This window comes from Sus scrofa, chromosome 5, assembly GCF_000003025.6.
Source record: "Sus scrofa isolate TJ Tabasco breed Duroc chromosome 5, Sscrofa11.1, whole genome shotgun sequence".
Taxonomy (NCBI): domain Eukaryota; kingdom Metazoa; phylum Chordata; class Mammalia; order Artiodactyla; family Suidae; genus Sus; species Sus scrofa.
Genome location: NC_010447.5, coordinates 79,793,942 through 79,811,022, shown reverse-complemented (window position 1 = coordinate 79,811,022; position 17,081 = coordinate 79,793,942). Strand labels below are relative to the sequence as shown.

Genomic DNA, 17,081 nt, shown 5'->3' with positions numbered 1-17,081 from the left:
CAGTGAAGCAACTGTAAGTCCCGCAAGTATCGGGCACTGAGTGCCTGGCACTCGGGACACAGAGCTACCTGGGCCCTGTCCTCACAGCGGGGAGGAGGGAAATGAGTGGAACTCACATCGTCCATGGTGATGGAATTGTGATCTGGATGGGGCAGCTTCAGATACAGAGGTCTGGGCGAAGGTGGCAGAAACGGCTCCTCTGGGGCCCTGGGTTTGTGGTTGGGGGTGAGGAGGAGATGTCCCCGGGCCACAGGGGAGAGGAAGGCTTTGGGGTCCCATCTGAGAGTTGACCCCACCTTTCCTCTTAGTGCAGGCCTGCCTTGCCCTCGCCAGGAAACACACAACGTGCAGAAAAGAAAACCCAAGGGGATAGACCCTTTGAACCATGGGGAAAGGGGATGTTGTTGCAACATGCCACGTGATGAAGAAGTAAATTGACCTTTTGGGGTGTCTCCCAACCCACAGTTCACTTACTCTGAAATTCCATGCGTACTGTACGGCTTGTTCATACATATTAATAGCTGATCTCTCTCCAGCTAGAAAATTGCTCTTTAGACCTCCAATTTGCTTAACAGCTGCTAATCCAAGTTGCCTCCACTCGCTTCAATCCATCTCTGATGTCAGTGAGATGTTGAATCACCGCGGGCCATGCGTTTTGCACAGGTGACAAATGGGTTGGATGTTACCTGTGGAACCTGTTCCCATAGAATTGGTGTCTGATGAGCAGTTTTCAAAATGGGACACAGGACCACCCCCCTTGGGGTTGGCCTGGCAGAATCACCCTGGGGCAGCCAAGAGTAGGTACCCCAGGACAAGCAGACCCATCGAGTCAGAATTTCTCAGGGTGTCTAGGGATCCACATTTCACCCAACGCCCACGGTGATTCAGAAGTGCTGTGGGGCAGAGGAAGGCAGGGTAATATGCTCGCTATACTGCCCACTACTTCTGAAGCCAGCCACTCGGGGTAATATTTACAATGATAAAGAGAGGCGTTGTTTACTGAGTGCCTGTGATGTGCCAGACACCATGCTAGGTGCTTTCCTTGTAGGCTTCCACTGAGTCCTCTAAACAACTCTAGGAAGGATAAAAACATTATTGTTTTTATCATTCTACTTGCATTTTCAAAGACTATATCTAGAAAGTGTGGAAGGATTGTATACAAAACTGTAACAATTGTTGTCGGGAGAGGAGAAGCACCTTGACTTTCTCCCTCATATGTGCCTCTATTTCCAAAGAGTGTATATTTATTGTATAATTTTTTATTGAAGTAGAGTTTATTCACCATGTTGTAGTAATTTCTTCTGTACGGCCACGTGATTCAGTATATATATTCTTTTTTCATATTCTTTTCCATTACGGTTTATCATAGGACACTGACTGTGGTTCCTGTGCTTATCCCCCCCATGTATAATAGCATCCATCTGCTAACCCCAGGCTTCCCCTCCACCCTCTTCCTCCATCCTGTCCCGTGGCAACCACACATCTGTTCTCCCTGTCCATGAGTCTGTTTTTGTAGATAGGTTCATTTGTGCCATATTTTAGATTTTACATATAAGTGATAATCATATGCTATTTGTCCTCTTACTGACTGACTTAGTAGGAGACTCTCTAGTTGCATCCATGTTGCTGCAGATGGCATTATTTCATCCTTGTTTATGTGTGCGTAGTAGTCCATTTTATATATGTACCACATCTTCTTGATCCATTCATCAGTCTATGGACATTAGGTTGTTTCCATGTCTTGGCTAGTGTTGTTATGAACACAGGGGTGCGTGGACTTCTTGAATTATAGTTTTGTCTGGATATATGCCCAGGAGGGGGACCGCTGGATCATATGGTTATACTATGTTCGTATACTTGAAGAACCTCCACACTGTTTTCCAACTTACATTCCCGCCAGCAGTGTAGGAGGGTTCCCTTTTTCCTCCACACCTTCTCCAGCATTTGTTCTGTGTAAACTTTTAAAATGAAGGCCCTTGTGACCCATGTGATGTGGTCCCTCATTGTAGCTTTGACTTGCACTTCTCTAATAATGAGTGATGCTGAGCATGTTTTCATGTGCCTCTTGGGCATCTGTGTGTCTTCTTTGGAGAAAGGTCTATGTAGGTCTTTCCGCCCATTTTTCCATTGAGCTGTTTTATTGTTGCTGTTGAGTTGTTTGAGCTGTTTGTATATTTCGGAAATGAAGCCATCGTCATTCCCATCATTCGCAAGTATTTTCTCCCATTCTATGGTTGTCTTTTCGTTTTGCTTATGGTTTCCCTTTGCTGTGCAAAAGCTTGTGGGTTTGATTAGGTCCCGTTCCTTTTGTTTGTTTGTTTTTATTTCTATTGCCTTGGGAGGCTGACCTATGAAAACATTGGCATGATTTATATCAGAGAATCTTTTGCCTGTGATCTCTCCTAGGAGCTTCATGGTGTCTTATATTTAAGGGGGGACATTATTATTGTCCTCACTTTCCAGATGGGGTAACCAAGGCCTGAAGAGGTCAAGTGATTTGGGCAAAATATGAGTAGTAGAACATTCTGGTGAGTCTAGAAAGAGAACCAATAAAGCCAGTTGGTCCCAAGGAGGGAGCAACCAGAAGGAGAAGCTGGGGGGTCCAAACCCCCTGCCTCAGAAGAGCATTGCGCTCTGAGAGGCCATCCGGGTGGGTGCTCTTGGCCACTCTGGCAGGGAGAGAGCGAGCCGTTTGAGGCTGTGCAGCAGAACCCCTCTTCCCCCTCCCTGCTGTCAGCAGTGACTTCCGAGGGTCCCAAAGCACCAGTCCGCAGGTGCACATTCTGCCCACTCTCTGACTTCTGCTTTCCCAGGAAATCCAGCCTCCTGAGCAGTGTGGGAGCCACATCCCTTCCCCACCATTGTCCCTGTTCCGGGCCACCATTCATCGGACGCCGGTCCAGCTTGGCAGCAGCCCCAGCCCCAGCCCCGCACCCCTCCCGTACCCTGTTCAGGCCTCCGGAAGCCCAAACAGCTGATCTGAGATGGAAATGAGCCCCTTCCACCGCACCTGGCCAAGCTGAAAGGGAGCCCTGCAGCCTGCACCCTGGGCCAGGCCCCCTCCCAGGGTGTCCCTTGGCACCGGCACCCTCTGAAGGGATTCCCTTCCTCCTTTCTCCATTTGGGTGGAAAACCAGTTTCCCCCCATCATCAAAGGCTGTTGCGGGCACCTCGAGCCCATGTCCAGCCAGCGCCGAGTGCCCCAGCTGCTTGTCTCTTGGCCTCCAGCCTCTGGGCTGATACTAAGCTCTCCCATTGCAGCTGCAGGATCTGTGCCAGGAACCCTCCGTGGGAAGATGGGCTGGGGTACCAGGAAGCTCATACACCCTCACTGGCCATCTTTTCAAGTGGGCTTTAAAATCCCTGCATCCCCAAGTCATTCATTCATGCATGCATGCATCTGTTCATTCATTCAACAAAGCTTTGAGTGTCTAGTTTGTGCCAGGCACTGAGGATACGAGAGGGAACAAAAAAAAAGTGAGAACTACCTGCCGTCGCAGAGTTTACACTCTGGAAGGGAGAGACCCACAAGATTAGTAGATGGTGATGCGAGTGTTAGAAGGGGGTATTGGAGTTCCCGTCGTGGCGCAGTGGTTAACGAATCCGACTAGGAACCATGAGGTTGCGGGTTCGATCCCTGCCCTTGCTCAGTGAGTTAACGATCCGGCGTTGCCGTGAGCTGTGGTGTAGGTTGCAGACGCGGCTTGGATCCCACGTTGCTGTGGCTCTGGCGTAGGCTGGTGGCTACAGCTCCAATTGGACCCCTAGCCTGGGAACCTCCATATGCCGCGGGAGCGGCCCAAGAAATAGCAAAAAGACAAAAAAAAAAAAAAAAAAGAAGGGGGTATTGCAAAGGAAAGTGGGGTGAGGAGAGCTGAGGTACCAGTGGTGCCTGTTCATGACTATTACTGATGATGAATTTTACTAATTTTTTTTTGTCTTTTTAGGGCCGCACCCACAGCATATGGAGCTTCCCAGGCTAGGGGTCCAGTTGGAGCTGTGGCCGCTGGCCTACACCAAAGCCACAGCCACAGCCACTTGGGATCCAAGCCACATCTGCAACCTACACCACAGCTCACAGCAACGCCAGATCCTTAACCCGGTGAGTGAGGCCAGGGATCGAACCTGCAACCTCATGGTTCCTAGTCGGATTCATTTCCACTGCGCCACGGCGGGAACTCCTAAATGCCTTCTGAAACTTCTGCAGTCTGACCTATGCCATGCTAGTTTTTTCCTCCCTCAACCAGTGGGTTCAGTTAACTGAGTGAGCAGCTGGGTGGGAGGCAGCGGTGGCAGGTGCAGTTCAGAACAGCTGGTTTAAGAGGGCACCTCCTTACTAGCCTCATGGTCTTCAAACGCCTGGGTGAGGGCACTAACTGTTGGCCCTCAGATAAATCCATCCCAAACAAGATGTTTAAAAAGTTTTAAACAACACTAAAAACCATTTTAAAAATTATAGTTAACATTGGAGAATGCAGATAACACATCAGATCGGTGTTTCCAGCTTCTCTTGAAAATTTGAACCATCACCCAAACCAGGTCCCCATTCCCTCATGACCACAAGAAAGAGATTTCAGAGGCATCTCCCACCTTCAGTGGCCTGGAGACTCCCTGCTGGCTCCGGAAGAGTTTGAGTTTGTGACCCCAACCCAGATCACCAAATTTAAAGCCCTGCAGGCAAAAAGAAGCACCTTAACCACTAGCCTGAAACACCCCTCTGCTTGCTTGTTTCTGCCCACAAAGCTGCCAAGGTTAAAATGCAGCCCAGAACCTTAGCTCACCTGTGGCCTTGTCAGCAGAGCCTGGCTGGCCAGTTGGGGGGGCGGTAGACGGGGGGCAGGGGCTGCTTCCAGTGGCCACCACCACCAGGCTGTCCACCACCCAGGTCTCCTGCACGCCTGCCTCACCTTCCACGGCTCAAAATGCTTCCCATCTCCCTTCCTTTTGTTTTGGCTAAGTAGGAAAAGCTCCTGCAGTGATTCAGTCCTTATATTCCAACAGATGATTCCCTGGTGACAAGTTGAAATCCTAAGAAACCAACTTCCCTGGCAATGTTAATGTCAGTTAAGGTGGAATCACTTTTCTCCTATACCCCTTTAAGTTTTGCAACACGTTGAGACTAGATTGTTTCTTTAAAGGCTCGTTTTTCTCCTTTCTTTTCTAAACATAAAAGCTTTTAGGCATTGTAGAATTCCCAGTGGTTCCCTAAGGATGCGGCCAAAGACCGCATCAGAACTGTGGCCTTTGATCTCTGGCCCAATGGCATGGAAAGCCCCTTGTTTCAAATCTGAAGACCAGGAAAGTGAAACCTGACCAAGATCACACGCAGGTCATTGCTCAAGTGGTTTAGTTGATAGCTGCTGACATTGGAGCCTCTAAGACAGTGGTCCCCACCTGGGTAGCTTTCAAATCCCCGGGGAGCTGGCCACACCCAGAGCACTTGCATGGGATCTCACGGGTGGGCCTTGGGCTTCAGTGGTATTTAAAGCTTCCCTGGGAGCTGCTCGGGTGGAGACCCATGGTTCCAGTGGCTGCCCCAGAGGTGGTAACTCCCAGAGGTGGGTCTGCAGACCCTGGGAGGCTGTGCAGTACAGAGCTCCAAGCATGCTGCCTGGATTTCGAACCCCAGCCCCAGTTCCTAGCTCCCTCATCTTGAGCAAGTTCCTCATTCTCCCTGCACCTCTGTTTCCTCATTCATAAGTTGGGGATGCTAATGATACCTGGCGATGAAAAATTGATCATTAGATCTAAAAAAGAATTGGGAATTTTTATTTGAGCAAATTTGATGATTATACCCTGGGAGGTGCATCTCAGGAAGCTCTGAGAGCTGTTGCACCTGTTAGAAATTGAGACACAGTTTATATACGTTTGTGAGAGAGAGGACTGTACATCAAATGATATTACTGACAGTTTACACAATCCAGATCTAAGCATCATCCTGGCTGGTCCTGAGACCTCTTACAAGATCAAGGAGGAATGCTATCTTTAAGGAGTTGCCTTGGTGATGCTAAGAGAATATATCTTTATGGTTGAGCAGGTGTTCCTGCCCGTGGGGAAGGTCTGGTTGATGCATATAATGCAGATACACAAGACACGGTGGGGAGAGGGGAGGCCAAAGGGCAGAGAAGAACTTTTATGTTTAAATTTTTCTTGTCTTGCCATAAAATAGGGATTTTATCTCACATATGTGTCTCTTAGAGTTGAGGATTAACCATTGCTGGTACCTAGTAAGCACTCAATAAACAGTAGCCAATATAAAAGCAGGCCACTTTTTTTTTTTCTTTTTTTTTTTTTTTTTTTTTTGGTGTAGATTTGGTTTCTTCAGTTATTCCTCATGATTAACCCTTTTCATGAGAGTTTGGGAATTTCTACACCAGAAGGAAATACAATAGAATCATAACAAAGCAGATCTCCCCAACCCCCCACCCCCCACCCCCATGACCCAAGTTCCACAATCAACAGGATAATTGCGATGCTCAAAGGGGTTTTGCATTAGGATTTTTAAGTGGTGAATCCAAGGCTGGGCCCAAGCAGATAGTTGTTAATGGAAGATTCTGCCAAACCCTGCTTGCCTGAAGCCTTTTCGTTTTAATTTTTTTTTTTTTTTTTTTTTTTTTTTGTCTTTTCTAGGGCTGCACTCCCAGTATATGGAGGGTCCCAGGCTAGGGGTCTAATCGGAGCCGTAGCCACCGGCCTACGCCAGAGCCACAGCAACACAGGATCCGAGCCGCGTCTGCAACCTACACCACAGCTCACAGCAATGCTGGATCCTTAACCCACTGAGCGAGGCCAGGGATCGAACCTGCAACCTCATGGTTCCTAGTTGGATTCGTTAACCACTGAGCCATGACGGGAACTCCTTTTTAATTTTTTAAATTTTTTAATGTTTACAGCCTCATGTGTGGTAAATGGAAGTTCCCAAGCCAGGGATGGAGTCAGAGCTGCAGCTGCCTGCCTATGCCACAGCCATGGCAACACTGGATCTGAGCCACATCTACGACCTACACCATATCTTGAAGCAATGCTGGGTCCTTAACCCACCGAGCAAGGCCAGGGATCAAACCTGCATCCTCATTGAGACAAATGTAAGTTCCTTAACCTGATGAGCCACAGTGGGAACTCCCGGTGCCTTAAATTTACCTTTTTCTCTAGGTTTCCATTTCTCTGTATCTTCTCCAGCTGGGCAGTAAAACAGAGCAGCTGCTCCTTCCGTTTGGGTTCTTGTATCTGAAAGAAATTGTAAACACCACATAAGATGTTTTGATTTAAGGGCAACCAGCTTTCCTTCCTTTTAAGATGAAACGTAGTAAAGTTTTAAAGACTTTTTCAAACGGTCCCTAAATTTGGTATTTAAACTAATTACAGTTGCCTTTTTAAACTGTCCAAATTAAAAACAGACATACATGAGAACACAGGACACAGCCCTGAGCCTGTAGCCATGCTCGTGGTTTCCTAGAATCAGCCCTCCTCTGACCTAATCTATACTTGCGGAGATCAAAGGGAGGTGAGGAGAGTCAGGGCTGGAGCTGGAGGTAGACCTAGGAGTCGCCTGGCAATAGATGACAAACTTGGCTGTGGGTTCTATAATTAGGAATAGCTATGAATTGGTAAAAGATGTTAGATTCCAGTCCTTTCCTCATAGTGTAAAGATGCGGTTCTCAAAGTGGGGTCCCCCAGACCATCAGCAGCACCTGGTGTAATGGGCTGAATTATGCCCCTCAATATATTCATATGTTGACGTCCCCACCCACCAGCACCTCAGAATGTAACCCTTTTTTGGAGATGAGGCATTTAAAGAGGTGACTGAACTAACCCAAGGCCATTAGGGTAGAGCCCAGTAGGACTGGTATCCTTATAGAAAGAGACACCGTGGGGAGAGATGGACAGAGGGGATGACCATGTGAAAAGGCAGCAAGAAGACAGACATATGCAAGCCAAGGAGAGAGGCCTCAGAGGAAGCCACCCCTGCCCGCACCTCCAGAGCTCTGAGAAAATCTGTTTCTGCAGCTTGAGCCACCCAGGCTGTGGAATTTTGTTATGGCAGCCCTGCCAAACCGACCACCTGGGAACTTGCTAGACATGCAAGTCCTCAGACCCAACCCCAGACCTTCTGAACTGGCAACTTGGGGTGGGACCCCAAAAACTGTGTTTTGACAAAGCCCTCCAGGTGACTGCCATGCATGCTAAAGGTTAAGAACCATTCACATGAAGTGTTGGTAATAATACCTTGCGGGAGCCAGCCCAGGAGAAGGCGACATGTGGTTGGAAGTACAGGCTGGCCCACTACATATAAATGTCCTTTTAGTAGGGTCTGGAGAAGTCCTAGTGGGATCCTTAACTGGGACTGTGTGTGAAAGTGCTCTGTGAGGGCTGAAGCACTCTGTGGGGCATGAGGCGGTAGTAACACGTGATAACAGTGTCCAATGAGGAAAGTGACCCTCTGAATACTCCAACACAAGCCAAGTGAACCCAAGAATTTCCATCCTTGACTGAAAGTTCTGAGTCCTTAAGATTGTATGCATTTCCCACCCCAAGTAATTGGAATGCCTCTCCTTTCTGAGAACAAAACCAGGAGATTTAATCATGTTTCCCCTTTTGTCCCAGCTACTAGGAAGCTCATCACCAATGGAAACTGTTAATCACAGCTCTCTTAGTATATTTGCTTTTTCCTATTTCAGTTTTATACTACCCATCTGTCCTTGTTATGGTCTCTTCAGTACCTTTGTGAAAGGAAAAAAACACAGGGGAGAGGGAGTAAAAGAGGAAAGATCTCACAGCTCAGACAATTATCAGAACAACAAACCCTCTTTGTAGAATTGGTAAAACATGGTTGGAGAAGATAGAAATTTTCTTTCAGTGACAAGAGAGTCAGCTAGCCACCAAGGAGTGCTCTTTGCTCCCTCATCTTCCCAATGTCCCAGGGCTGTAGGTCCCGACCTGGTGCTCAGGGAACCTGTTAGTTGCTGAGGAGCTGGGGCCATTACAATAGCTCCTATGAATGCTGCTTGGGGACATAGTGGGAGTGACACGACCAGATTTGCATTTTCTTTGAGGGTAGAAATTGCTGTTTACCTAATTACAATTTCTAACATGCTCTTGGTTCTAATAACAAAAATGGAGATGTTGGAGTTCCCACCGTGGCTCAGCAGTCACGAACCCGACTAGTATTCATGAGGATGCAGGTTGGATCCCCGGCCCTGCTCAGTGAGTTAAGGATTCAGCAATGCTGTGAGCTGTGGTGTAGATCCATGTGGCTGTGGCTGTGGCATAGGCCAGCAACTGCATCTCCAATTCAACCCCTACTCTGGGAATTTCCACGTGCCACAGGTGCAACCCTAAAAAGCAAAAAGAAAAAGAAAAATGGAGATATCTGGAACAACCCAGGCTGCCATCCAAAATCTCTCCTGTTCCATCTTGGCCATGATGGTAAAACATTATTTTCTTCCCTCTGACCTGTCCAAGGCTCCCCTGAATCCAGTTTTCTTAAACAAAGGTTAAAGGGGTCCACAGGTGGAACTTCCAGGGGTCTGAGTTCTGTATGAAAATTGTATTAATTTCATATTTTTATTTTGTGTTTATTTTGGGATAAGTTAAAGCATTTTGGAGTTATCAGGGCCACCCTGATAATCTAGTACCACCATGTGAAATTATGGCACATGTGTTCATTGATGGTTTTGGTGGCACCATGTAGCGCCACTTTTATTGTCTTAGGCTCATCAGAAACAGAGACAGAAAATATATAAATGATGCACTTGTACTAAGTAAAGGTCAAACCATACTACAGGGTGCTAAATTTTACAATAACTAGAAGTGAGAAAGTTGTGGGCAAGTCAAACAGCACATAAAGGATTAATGCCATACTGCAAAGAGCCCATCTCTTTGATGAAAATACAATAATAGCAGGAGAGTTTAACACCCCATTCACATCAATGAACAGATCTTCTAGACAGAAAATCAATATAGCAACAGAGATCCCAAATGATACAGTAGAACAATTAGACTTAATTGATATTTTCAGGACATTACATCTAAAAAAAAAAAAGAATACACATTCCTTTCAAGTGCACATGGAACATTCTCTAGGATTGGCCATATAATAAGGCACAAAAGAAACCACAATAAATTTAAGAGTAGAAATTACTTCAAGCATCTTCTATGACCAACAGGGAAAAATAGGGGAAAAAAATAAATGATTACATGGAGACTAAACGTGCTACCAAAAAAACCCAAAGGGTCAATGAGGAAGTCAAAACAGAAATTAAAATAATACCTGGAGACAAGTGACAAGGAAAACACAACCATACAAAATCTATGGATGCAGAAAAAGCAGTTCTTAGAGGGAAGTCCATAGAAAAACAAGAAAAATCTCAAACAACCTAATCTTTCACCTGAAAGAACATACAAAACCTAAAGTCAGCAGAAGGAAGGAAATAGTAAAGACCAGAGAGGAAATAAAATAGACAGTAAATAAACAATAGGAAAAAAAAAAAAAAACATTAAAACCAAGAGCTGGTTCTTTGAAAGGGTAAACAAAATTGACACACCTCTGGCCAGACTCACCAAGAAGAAAAGAGAGAGAACCCAAAGAAGCAAAATAAGAAATGAAAAAGGAGAAACAACAGCTGATACTTCAGAAATACAAAAAAGACATATGAACACTGTGAGCAATTGTATGCCAACAAATTCAACTGAGAAGAAATTGACAAGTTTCTAGAAACATACAGCCCACCAAAACTGAATCAAGAAGAAATAAATAATTTGAACAGGCTGATCACCAGAAATGAAATAAATTCTTTAATTAAAAAAAAAAAAACCTTTCTACAAACAAAAGTCCAGGACCAGATGGCTTCACAGGCAAGTTCTAACAAACATACAAAGAATTTTTACCAATTTTTCTGAAACTCTTCCAAAAGGTTGAAAAGGAGAGTCCCAAAGACATTCTATGAAGCCACCATCACCCTGATACCAAAACCAGACAATGAAACATTACATCCCCATCAAAAAAATATTACAGGCGCCAATATCCTTGATGAATACAGATGCAAAAATTCTCAACAAAATACTAGCAAACCAAATCCAACAACACACAAAAACGATCATACACCATGACCAAGTGAGATTCATCCCAAGTTCACAAGGATGGTTCAACATACACAGATCATTCAATGTGATACACTGCATCAACAAAAGAAATGACAGAAATCAGATGATATCTCAATAGATACAGAAAAAGCATTGGAGAAAATTCAACAATCATTCATGACGAAAACTTTTACCAAAGTGGGAGTTCCCCAGTGGCCTACTGGGTAATGATCCAGCATTGTCACTGCTGTGTCTTGGGCCACTCCTGTGGCATGGGTTTGATCCCTGGCCTGGGAACTTCCACATGCCACAGGTGTGGCCAAAAAACAAAACAAAAGTAGGTATAGAGGGAACATATCTCAACATAATAAAAGCTATTCGTGACAAACCCACAGCCAACATAATAGCCAATGGCATAAAGGGGAAAGCCTTCCTGATAAAATCTGGAACAAGACAATCTGCCCACTCCCACCACTTTTTTTTTTTTTTTTTTTTTGCTTTTTTTCAGGTCTATACCTGTGGCATATGCAAGTTCCCAGGCTAGGGGTCGAACTGGAGCTGCAGCTGCCAGCCACAGCCACAGCAACACTGGAACTGAGCTGTGTCTGCAGTCTATACCATAGCTCAAGGCAGCAGTGGATCCTTAACGCACTGAGCAAAGCCAGAGATTGAACCCTCATTCTCATGGATACTAGTCAGGCGTGTTACTGCTGAGCCACAATGGGAACTTCACTCTCATCACTTCTATTCAGCATAGTATTGGAAGTCCTAGCCACAATAATCAGAAAAGAATAAAAAATAAAAGTTATTCAAATTGGAGGGGAAAAAGGAAAATTGTCACTATATGCTAATGACATGATACTATATGTACAGAACCCTGGAGAGTCCACACAAAAACTACTACAACTGATAGATGAATTCAGCAAGGTAGCAGTATACAAGATTAACATACAGAAAACAGTTGCATTTATTCACATTAACAATAAAATAACGAAAGTGATGTAAAAAAAAAAAAAGAGCAATACCTTTTAAAATTGCCCCCCCCCCCCATAAAATACTTAAGAATACACCTGACCAGGGAGGTGAAAGACTTATGTGCTGAGAACTATAAAACATTAATCAAAGAAATTAAAGAAGACTCAAAAAAAATGGAAATATATCCCATGCTCTTGTATTGGAAGAATTAATATTGTTAGAAGGGCAAAACTACCCAAAGCAATCTACAGATTTAATGCAATCCCTATCAAATTACCCATGACATTTTTCACAGAACTAGAACAAACAATCAAAAAATGTATGTGGAACCATAAAAGACCCAGAATTGCCAAAACAATCCTGAGGAGGAAAAATAACAAAGCAATAGGCATAACCCTCCCAAGTTTCAGACAACAGTACAAAGCTACAATGATCAAAACAGTGTGGCATTGGCACATAAACAGATTTACAGATCAATGGAACAGAAATAAACCCACACATGTACAGTCAGTTAGTCTTTGTTGAAAGAGGCAAGAATATAAAATGGGAAAGGCAGTCTCTTCAGAAGTGGTGCTCGGAAAGTAGGACAGCTGCATGTAAATCAATTAAGTCAGAACACACCTTCACACAATGCACAAAAATGAGCTCAAAGTGGCTATAAGATACCACAAAACTCCTAGAAGAGATCATGGGCAAAACATTCTGTAATATAAATTGTACCAGTGTTTTCTTAGGCTCCTAAAGCAACAAATAAAAGCAAAAATAAATGGGACCTAATCAAATCTACAAGCTTTGCACAGAAAAGGCACCCATAAATAAAACGAAAAGACAACTTACAGAATGGGAAAAAATATGTGCAAATGATGCAACCAGCAAGGGCTTACTTTTCAAAATACACAAATAGCACATATAAATCAAAAACCAAAAAACAACCCAATTGAAGAATTGGGAGAAAAGCTAAACAGACATTTCTCCAAAGACATACAGATGCCCAACAGGTACATGAAAAGATGTTCAACATCACTAATTATTAGAGAAATGCAAATCAAACTACAATGAGGTATCACCTTATACTAGTCAGAATGGCCATCATTAAAGAGTCTGCAAGTAACAAATGCTGGAAAGGGTGTGTAGAAAAGGGAACCCTCCTACATTGTTGGTGGGAATATAATTTGGTACAGCCACTACAGAAAACAGTATGGAGGTTGCTCAAAAATCTAGAAACAGTATTACCATATATATGATCTAGCAATCCCATTCTTGGGCATCTATCTGGACAAAACTACAATTCAAGAAGTGCATGCACTTCTATGTTCATAGCAGCACTATTCACAACAGCCAAGACATGGAAACAACCTAAATGTCCATAGACAGATGAATGGATAAAGGAGAGGTGGTACATGTATGCGATGGAATACTACTCAACCATAAAAAAGAATGGGATAATGCCATTTGCAGCAACATGGATAGAACTAGAGATTATCATACTAAGTGAAGTCAGGAAGAGAAAAACAAATACCACATGATATCACTTATAGGTGGATTCTAAAGTATGACACAAATGAACCTATCTATGAAAAAGAAACAGACTCACACAGATAGAGAACAGATTTGTATAGTTGCCAAGGGGGACGGATGGATTGGGAGTTTGGGGGTAGTTGTAGCAAACTATTACATATAGAACAGATAAACAAGGTCCTACTATATAGCACAGGGATAAACCGTAAGGGAAAAGAATATGCAAAAGAGTGTATATATGTGTGTAACTGAGTCACTTTGCTGTACGGAGAAATTAACAACCCTCTAAATCAACTATACTTCAACAAAAAATTAAAATAGATTACTGAGTGAGAGTTTTGGCCTTAGGTTTACAAGTATAGGAACATGAGACATTAAGAACCAATCCTAATGATGTTTTTTTTTTGTTTTTTTTTTTTTATTTTCCCACTGTACAGCAAGGGGGTCAGGTTATCCTTAGATGTATACATTGCAGTTACAGTTTTTCCCCCACCCTTTCTTCTGTTGCGACATGAGTATCTAGACATAGTTCTCAATGCTATTTAGCTAATGATGTTTTAAAATTAGAATTCTGAGATTCCAGTTGTTAGACATTGAAGTACTCTAAAATAGATCATTTAAAGTTTCTAAGGGCATTAAAACATTTAGTATAATTTGTAAAGATCTCCTTAAAATAATTGCAAAAGTATGCTCATAAAGACTTGTACACTGGGGAGTTTCCTTTGTGGCTCAGTAGGTTAAGGACCTGACTAGTATCCATGAGGATGCAGGTTTGATCCCTGGCCTTGCTCAGTGGATCCGGCATTGCTGCAAGGTGCAGCATAGGTTGTGGATGCGGTGTGGATCTGGCGTTCCTGTGGTGTAGGTTGGCAGCTGCACGTTCAATTCAACCCCAGCCCAGAAACTTCCATATGCTGTGGGTGTGGCCCTAAAAGGAAAAAGGAAGAAAAACACAACAAAACAAAAAAAAGACTTGTACACCGAACTTCAGTTCTTGAGGGATTTGGATTTATAAACTTAAATTTTTTAAATATTCAATGTATTAAATAAAAATTCAAAGGTTAAAACATAAATTCAACATTAGAGGCCTGGGTGAATTTCTTGCTCTGAGAAGAGGCCTGGCTACGTCTCGGGATTGAGAACATGCTTGTTCTCTTCACCTGTGCCCCAAAGTCCTGAGGGAAATTGCGATGCCTCATCGAGGCAGGTGCACCATTTGCCACCTACACTGCCCGGGAGACGAAAGGAATGACAGAGAGAGAAACGGCAAAGACCACACTTCAAAGCCCCTTTGAGTTATTTTCTGTCTCTGCAATTGGGCTTAAAAGGACGCTGTGGCACCGGTCTCTCATCTTTCATGGCTTTGTGGCCCTCAATGCGCTATCAACTGACTTGCTACCTCCCCAGGGATTCAGTTGGCCAGAAAATTGTCTCCCACTGAAAAAAGTTGGGTGGGGGGAAGGGGGAGGAGACTCCTCTTGTTTCTTTGCTCACTTGTCAATGTATTGCCTTCAGAACTGGCCAGGAGTGATTCAAATGGGCAAAACTGATGGGCTCTTTTTCCTTCCTGGCCCTCCTCCTTCCTTTAGGGCAGTTTCGGTTTAGTTTGGTCTTTGAAGTGGCATGACTGTTCATTTTAAGGTGATGAATACATCTGCTCAGAAGTCAGAAAGTGCAAAAGTCAGAGTTTTACTAGTCAAAGTAAGCATTAATTGAATGCCATGACCTAGCGCTGGCCTGCAACAAAACTATAGAGCTGGTCAGATTTCCGGCCTTCTCTTGGATTTCTTTTTCTTCTGTCATAAAGAAGGCATACACACCAACTGCCTCCAGTGTGCCATACAGTGTCCAAATTCTGAGCTAGACTTGATCTTATTTTCTAAATGAGGACCCATATTTCAATTTAATCAACATCCCTGCCAGGTAGGTGGTACTATTCCCATTTTGCAATAACAGCACTGAGGCTTAGGAAGTTGAGGGTCTATGACCCCTAGCCTGGGAACCTCCATGTGCAGCGGGTGCAGCCCTAAAAAGACCCCCCCAAAAAAAAAAACAGGAAAAAGAAAAAAAGGAAGGTTGAGGGTCTTGCCCAAGCCTAGGTCTTCTGCCATCAGATCTTCTCCACTTTCTGCTTAGTGCTCTAATACCCTTTCCTATATTCTTCTCTAAAAATGTTATGTAATGTTACCTTCTCTTATACATTTATATTTTATATCAATTTGCTCAAAGGCATTGACTGACAGCTTGGTTCCTGTGTTAGGTTCCAGGACTGCCGTTAACAAATTACGGTGGTTTAAAATAACAAGAATTTATTCTCTTACAGCTCTAGATGCTAGAAGTCCAAAAGCAAGGTCTCAGCAGGTCTGTGCTCTCTCTCTGATGGCTCTCAGGCTCCCCCCTTCCTTGCCCTTCTCCCATTTGGGTTGTTGCCAGGAATCCTTGGCATCTCAGCTTGTCAATGCATCACTCCAGCCTCCGCCTCTGCCCTCACGTGGCCTTCTCTGTGTGTGTCTCCAAGACCCCGTATTGCCTCCTAGTAACAACACTAGTCCCTGGACTAGGGCTTAACTCAGTGTGACCTCAGTTTAACTAATTGCATCTGCCAAAAAAAACCCTATTTCCAAATAAGGTCACATTCCAAGGTCTTCCATGAATTTGGGAGGATCACTATTCATCCTAGTGTAGCCTCTGTTAAAGAACGTTCTGGCATCTGCAAACAACTGGGAAGTTTCTTCAGCTGCAGAGGAGCCTTCCTCCTTTCATAGCAAGTTTCCCTGAAGAGAAACTCATTCTTTCATTTAAAGGTAGCAAATGCTAATTAGTCATTAGGGAGATGACTAATCTAACAAAACCCCAGAAGTTGGGGTCTGGTTTCAACAATGCATGGACCTGGGTATTCAGATGATGTGACTGGGAATACACCCCTTTGTCTTTCTGTTCATCCCACCTCTGTTCCCTTCATTCCTAGCTCTTCCGTATGGTGGCCCTCCTACCTGTCCCCAAGCTCCAGGCTGCATTGTCTCAGCTCAGCAGCTTGGAAGGAAAGGGAGCTGGGAATGAAGGAAAGCAGGTTCCCAGAGGAAAATCAAGGCACTGGTGCTGAGGAAGCAAAAAGCAGTAGGCATCCACAGTGACAGGCTTGTAGAAAAATTAGATCCCCTTGCTTCAAAAAGTCAATCGAATGTGAGAACTCCATGCTTGCTTCTGCTTCAATCAAGAAGATGGGAGTTCATCAGATTAGAGTGGCAAGTGGACAGCTTTGGTTGCCAGGCAGACCTGACTATGACTACTGACTCTCTTACTGTGTAATCTCAAGCTAATAACTTAACCTCTCTGAGCCCCAGTTCCTTTCTCTTTCCAGGTAGACTGCCAGCTCCATAAGGGCAGTCACCTTGTAATTCTGCATTACCACACTTCCCCCTGCACCCACCCCCCCAACCCCAGCAGCATGTTACCTGGCACATTGGCAGGTATTTAAGTAAATCAAGAGTGCATCAGGTTCCTTG

General features: G+C 44.2%; 1 protein-coding gene and 1 long non-coding RNA gene across 7 annotated transcripts in view; one reads left to right on the top strand and one right to left on the bottom strand.

Moving 5' to 3' along the window:
• The window catches only part of CHST11 (carbohydrate sulfotransferase 11), a 280,346-nt gene that overhangs the window by 257,881 nt on the left and 5,384 nt on the right, over positions 1–17,081 (top strand). The gene's annotated exons all lie outside the window — the stretch shown is intronic.
• The window catches only part of LOC110260779, a 68,163-nt gene continuing 55,499 nt past the window's right edge, over positions 4,418–17,081 (bottom strand). The window contains exons 4-5 of the long non-coding RNA XR_002344188.1: positions 7,141–7,227; positions 4,418–5,836 (exon numbers count right to left, since the gene is read on the bottom strand). This is a non-coding gene — a long non-coding RNA (uncharacterized LOC110260779). The remainder of the gene's footprint in view (positions 5,837–7,140; positions 7,228–17,081) is intronic.